The sequence below is a fragment of the Amaranthus tricolor genome, chromosome 7 (assembly GCF_026212465.1).
Source record: "Amaranthus tricolor cultivar Red isolate AtriRed21 chromosome 7, ASM2621246v1, whole genome shotgun sequence".
Classification (NCBI taxonomy): Eukaryota; Viridiplantae; Streptophyta; class Magnoliopsida; order Caryophyllales; family Amaranthaceae; genus Amaranthus; species Amaranthus tricolor.
Window position 1 is genome coordinate 18,160,469 of NC_080053.1, and position 6,562 is coordinate 18,167,030.

The following is a 6,562-nucleotide window of genomic DNA, read 5'->3' on the forward strand; positions in this document are numbered from 1 at the left end:
ATATTTCCGAGCCAAAAGCATGCTAGGGATGGTAGTTCCAAAAGTTCGAAGGTCTCGAGGGAGGAATGAGAACGACCCGAGCATGAAAAGTAGAATCCAAGCCAAGACAAGGAAGAAAACAAGATTTTAGCAAGAGAAAGACCACCCGTTCTTTATTGTGTAAGATCAGAAAGTAGAACGACCACCCGTTTCAAAGGGAACGACCACTCGTTCCCTAACCTTGAGCCACAAGTTGTAGAATGAAGATCAGAAAAGGGAACGATAAACCGTTCCTAAGGGAACGACCACCTGTTCCCAAGAGAACGACCGATAGTTCTCAAGGGAACAACTACCCGTTCCCTCAACCTTCAACAACAACTTGAAGAGTGGAGATCAGAAAGTTGAACGACCATGGTCGTTCCCAAAAGAACAACCACTCGTTTCCTAAAACTTGACCAACAACTTGAAAAGAGGAGATCAGAAAGTTGAACAACCATGGTCGTTCCCTCTTCAAAGATGGGCTTTTTGGCTTAGCTGCTCTCTTGACGACCCTTGAGCACTACTATATAAGGGAGAGGTTTTGTAATATGAGAATATATTACCTTTACTACTTGTACTAGCTTATTTTGAAAGAATAATTGTATGCTTTTTAGTTCTTTCTTCGTCTTTGTTCTTAAACCTTAGGTTTTATCTTCTACAATCAACATTGAAAATCACAAAAAAAATTACTTCAATCAAAGTTTATTTTAGTTATATGGTTGTTCAATACATTGATTTATTGCTAGCTGGGGCTTCTCTTCTTCATCAACCTCCATTGTTAAAGGTTTAAGCTTTAATATTTTTCTGGGTTTTTTTATTTTGTTCTCCAATTGCTCCCATATTTTGTAGGTACCTTCTAATACTTCTTAATTGTTATTGATAGTTTACTTTTGTTTTTATGCTTGTTTGTAGTTTTCACCATTGTTGCTCAATAGCTTTAATATTTGGATTTTTGTGTTTGTTGGTTATTCAATATCTTGTCATATTACCCATTATAATGTCTTTAAGCAATAGAATGAGTAGTGAGTAGTTTTCTAGGGTTGGAGTTAGCTCAACCCTTGTGATGGCTTGATGATGATGAAACTCTAGTTGATTTTGGTTGATTAATGCTTAGATGAGGGGTTATTCTACTCATTGGTTAAGATTGTCATGGTTACTTCTAATATACCAATGAGAGTCGGATTTTGAGTAGTCTAATCCTTGCTCAATGGATAGAATCGGATGTGAGGGATCAATGGAGATTGAACCTTGCATCCACCCTCTCATCTAAGGCCTTTATCCTTCACCTACGAGAGTAGGGAAGGATGAGCAAGTAGTAGATAATTTATAGCCCGCGATCTTCATCTTCACTCACGAGAGTGAGGATGGTGAAGAGCTTGGAGGCAATCCCAAGCCCGATCAAGGATCGGATTGCTCTTCTTAGTGCATTTCGCTACTCTTTAAAGACCCTTAAGAAGCTAGCGTATCGCCATCGAAAAGTCATCATGAGCTAGTTAACCCTACCCCTTTTTGTCATTGATTGTTAACCTCTTATTTACTTCCACATATCTTTTTGATTAGTGCATTCAACAACCCTTTTTTCTATCAGACTAATACGCAAGTATAAATACGCATAACCTTGTTTTCTCGTAAACAAAACCCGGTTAGTGCAACGATCCGTGGACTTGCGGTAATTCCATAAAGGAGTAAAATTTTTGGTGAACAATTCCTCATTCAAATGAAAAAGTTGAGATTAACAGTGATCATACTTTATTAGCAATGTTTAATCAATTTTCTTATACTATTCGAATCAAATTAAAGGTCGAGGATGGTGATGTTGAGTCTCTATTGCACAATTATGCTCAGAATTCAAATTCATATGTACAATATCCATAACAGTCATTTGAATCTCATCAAGCAGAAATATTACATTGTAGTTTGGAGCTTACCCCAACACCACCCAATGATATCCCAATCTCCATTGTGCTATGTTTGGGAACAATGATTTCATTTAAAAATTTGAAAATGACTCAAATCTATTGTTTGGCAAATCAAAAATTTTCAAATTTGGATTTGAATCAAATTTCATCATTACTTTTAAAGTAGTTAAAATTGAGGATTTGAAAATGACTATCCAAACCTTGTCATTCTCAAATTCTTCATTTATGATTTCATAATTAAAATTCATAATTTGAAATGAAATACTTGTTCCCAAAAATAGGTTGCATAAGCCATTTAATGGACAAGCTGAATTTGGTACAATTTCTAATATGGAATACAATCTTGAGATGGAATATATAAATGATTTAAGGACAGAGTATAATGAGGCTGTGGAGTACACCCAAAGTGATGACTCTGATTATATGCCTAACGATGCCAATATATCTACTGATGATTAATGGGTACATTCGTTAGAGCAAATCAAAGATGATAATGATATTTCAGTTAGTGACTTTAGTGATGGTTATGATAACAAACAATGGGATGTTGGATGCACCACAGACAGTGACGAAGAAGGACAAGACCCTAATTACTTGAAGGGCAAATATTTTGAATATGACACAAACGATAAGGTGCATTTGGAAGTAGGATTGTTGTTTTATACCAAGGAGCAGTTTTTAGAGGCTATACGAGATTACTACATTCAAGAAGATTGTGAAGTTTACCAGGAGTATAACTCAAGCAAGGTAAAAAATACATGTTTTGGGAAAGAAATCATATCAAATGAGCAGCAAAGTAGACATTCATATACCACTTTAAATGGTAGATATAAGAAGAAAGCTAAAGTGAAGCCTCCCAGGAAGTGTTCTTTTAGAATTCATGCATCTAGATTAGCAGATACAGATCAAGACCTTATCCAATGAACATACTTGTGAGAGGATCACTAGAAACCCAAATGCAAATAACTTGTATTGGTTTCAGGGATATATTTCCATAGAGTAATGGGATATATTTCGTATGATTTTAGGGCATTGATTCCTTTTGAATTATGGAGCTTATACAAGTTTGATCCAATGGTTAAATCTGATGAAATTCTTGACAAAGCCGGCATGTCCCACTCCCGTCACTACATCCGCTAAACTCTATGCTGATGCTACCTCCCCTATCATGATCCCACTTTATACCGTTGCTTGGCTGGAGCTTTGCAGTATCTTACCTTCACTCGTCCAAGAGGTGACTAGTCGAAATCTAGTAATGGCTTTGGAATAGGAAATCAAGTTACAGAAAGATTATAAAACATAAGTTTTGGCCTACTGTTTTTATGTGTCCACCATTGAAATGGATGCAACTTTAAAGTTTAATATGTACTTTTCTAAATAGATTATTGAGAAGACTCTTAGCAAGTTCTTTAATCAATATGATGTTGAGTACTTATTTTTATAATGACACAAGTATATTTAGTCTTTTAGAAATGCTCTCTCGAAATGTTTACTTAAGCTATATTAGTTTAGTATTATAGCTGATGCTTGCATGATCTCAAGGTTAAAATTGACTTTCACCCATTAAAAGAATAATTAAATGTGGGGAGAAATTTGTGAAGTACATTTTCCCGTATTCAAAATAGTATTTCATCTAATTTTAGAGTTACAAGCAACCTATTTGAAATTTTATAAACCTCATGCCACCTCTCTGAAATTTCTCCAAATTTTAAGTCATCAGAATAAAATTTACTCTTACATATATTAGAATTTGATTTTTGAATAAAATTGTAATTATATCACTGTTATTAAGTTTAAGTTTTTTAGAATGTAATAAATAATCGATATATTATTGTTATAACTATTTGGTAATAGACCAATGAATGTGAACATGGACTCAGTTTTACGTGTATGACTTAATAAAAATATTTAAAAACAAATATAAACATCAAATATATTTAAGTCAAAAATCACATTAGTTTACAATTATTTATGTTGATAAATTCTTTGCTTAAACAAATGATTAAAATTCTACAACTTTTTCATCAATTTTACGCAGGGGATAAAAGTTTGATTTACGGTTTGGTTTTCTATCAAAATCAAATCGTACCATGATAATTTCCTGTAACATTAAGGTCCAACCTGTAATAATTACTAACAATTGGACATCATCAAACCTCAAATATTTTGAATTTTTGAAATAGACAAGTAAAATTATTAAAAAAATATACATTAAGCTATATTTCAACTTATTTCCAAATGTAAGCGCCTTCATTCTAGAGCTTAGATTCGGTTCTGTTCACAGTTAGTAACTGCGAACAGAGGCAAACTGGTCAAAAAAAGTCAACTAAGCTGTTTGCAGTTAGTAACTGCGAACAGGATATTTGGTCAAAAAAAGTCAACAGCTTTGTTCGCAATTAATAAGTGCGAATAGCTCTTTTGGCTTTTTTTTGAATCAAACCCTTTGTTCGCAGTTAGTAAGTGCGAATAGAACCAATACCTCAGGTTTGGAAATTAAGCGCTTATATTTGAAAATAAGTTGAAATATAGCTTAATGTATGCTTTTTTTGATAATTTTACTTGTCTATTTCATATTTTCAAATATTTTGTCATTTGGACGACTTTATTAAAAGAGTGTCATGTGGAATTTGACAACTCTTTGAGTTGTATGATTGAAAAATTACGAAATAAGAATAAGAATATTTGATGCTATTATTTTTTGCTAGTTACTTATTTTTGGGCATGCAATAATTTTTTTCCTTGTAGCATAAAGGTCGAATCTACAATATTTACTATCACTTGAATATGTTCAAACCTCAAATATTTTGTCATTTGGACAACCTTATTAAAAAAGTGTCATGTGTGATTTGACAACTATTTTAATAAGTTGTATGATTAATACCGAGTGGTGCGATGCATTTTTTTAGAGCATCAAGCTATTAAGTTATGTGATTAATTTACCAAGAGTTAAATTTCCTTACATGAAATTTTGACTCTAAAGGTCGGATTTATATCTATAAAACATAAAGTTAGACTAAAACCCAAACCCAAAATCTAACAAAGAAGATCCAAATTCAACCCGAACTTGTAGGTTTATAAATAGAAGACCCAAACTCTTAAATTAGAGTCAAAATTAGCTCTAATTAAACCAAATTGTGTGATCAAGTTATGTAATAAATTTACAATGAGTAAAATTTCTTTATTTTAATTTTGGACTCTAAGGGTCAGATCTATATCTATAAAACTTAGACTTAGTCCAATACCCAGACCCTAACCTAAAAGATCCAAATTCGACCTGAACTCGTAGAATTCAATAAAAGAAGACTCGAACTCTTTAATTAGGATCGAAACTGGGTCTAGACCAATGGTTCAAGACTAGTGACCTATAACTACAAGCCTACCAGGCTTGTATATAACCAGGCTACGTAAACATTTCATTATTGAAAACCTCTTACAATGGCACATTATAGGCTTGTATATAGACCCAAAACTCCAAAAACAATAAAAGTAAACATACAATCAAGTGATGAAACATATTTCTTGAACCAATAATGATGAAACTGCTCACAACATATGATCAAACAGAAAGTTCAGATCTAGAAACCAGAATTCCATCAGTATCTGCATAAAGCCATTCACAATCACAAATTCGTGTTCCAGCGATCGTAATTGGTACATGCTTCTCCCCTACGCCTTTCTTGTTGGCTTTCATCGGATGAGACCCTAACGCTCTGACCGCTATATCACATCCGTTGATCTCATCGACATCCCTGATGCACCCATTCACAACTATTCCTGACCATCCATTGTTCTGAGCCTGCTACACCGGATTGCCTCCCAATATCGCACATCGCAAGCTCCCTCCACCATCCACAACAAGAACCCTACCGCTGCCTCTTTCCTCGAGAAACTCTCGGATCAACACATTGTCATCAAATACTTTGAGGGTAACTATGGGTCCACTGAACACTTGTCGTCGCCCATATACCTGAAAGATCGGTTGTAGGGCCCACAATTCACCACTTTGTATTAGCTGTGAGTTAGCATCACAGACTTCAGCAGTTGCCACCATAGCCATGTTTTATGGAACTGTGAGCATATCATATGCAAGTAAGGGATCATGTAAGTCAAGTTACAGATACCATTCAACGTAAAAATTATAGATACCATTCGATGTAACACTATGAGAAAAGACCGATCTCTCTCTATCTCTCTAAACGTTACAATGTTAGTCTCAGGGCCGTTCCTGGGGTAGGAAAAGAGTGTCGCTGCCCAAGGCCCAACATACATAAGGGGCCAATTTCGGTGTAATCCGTAAGATAATAACTTGTTTGGTATGAATAAAGTAACACAATGAATAAGTATTAACCATAAAACTCCATAAGAGGAAAGAAAGAGAGAGACAAACGAAAATGGGGAATATTAGTTGATTGCAAAAGGGAATATCATACTTCATCATCAGGCAATGGACTATCTCCCTCAACATTTAAAGGTAATGTATATATTACCGCAAAAAAAAAGAGGTAACAAAACAAGGTGATATGCTACCATAAAGTAATATAAACAGTTTCCCAAAAGCCAAAACAAACACTAGATAACAGTAACCTTTAAAAACACATACCAAACACCCCCTAAAAGGTAAATTG

General features: G+C 34.3%; 1 pseudogene; it reads right to left on the bottom strand.

The window, feature by feature from the left end:
- Positions 1 to 5,493: 5,493 nt before the first annotated feature.
- On the bottom strand, positions 5,494 to 5,994 carry LOC130817886 (putative 4-hydroxy-4-methyl-2-oxoglutarate aldolase 2; annotated as a pseudogene).
- Positions 5,995 to 6,562: the final 568 nt, after the last annotated feature.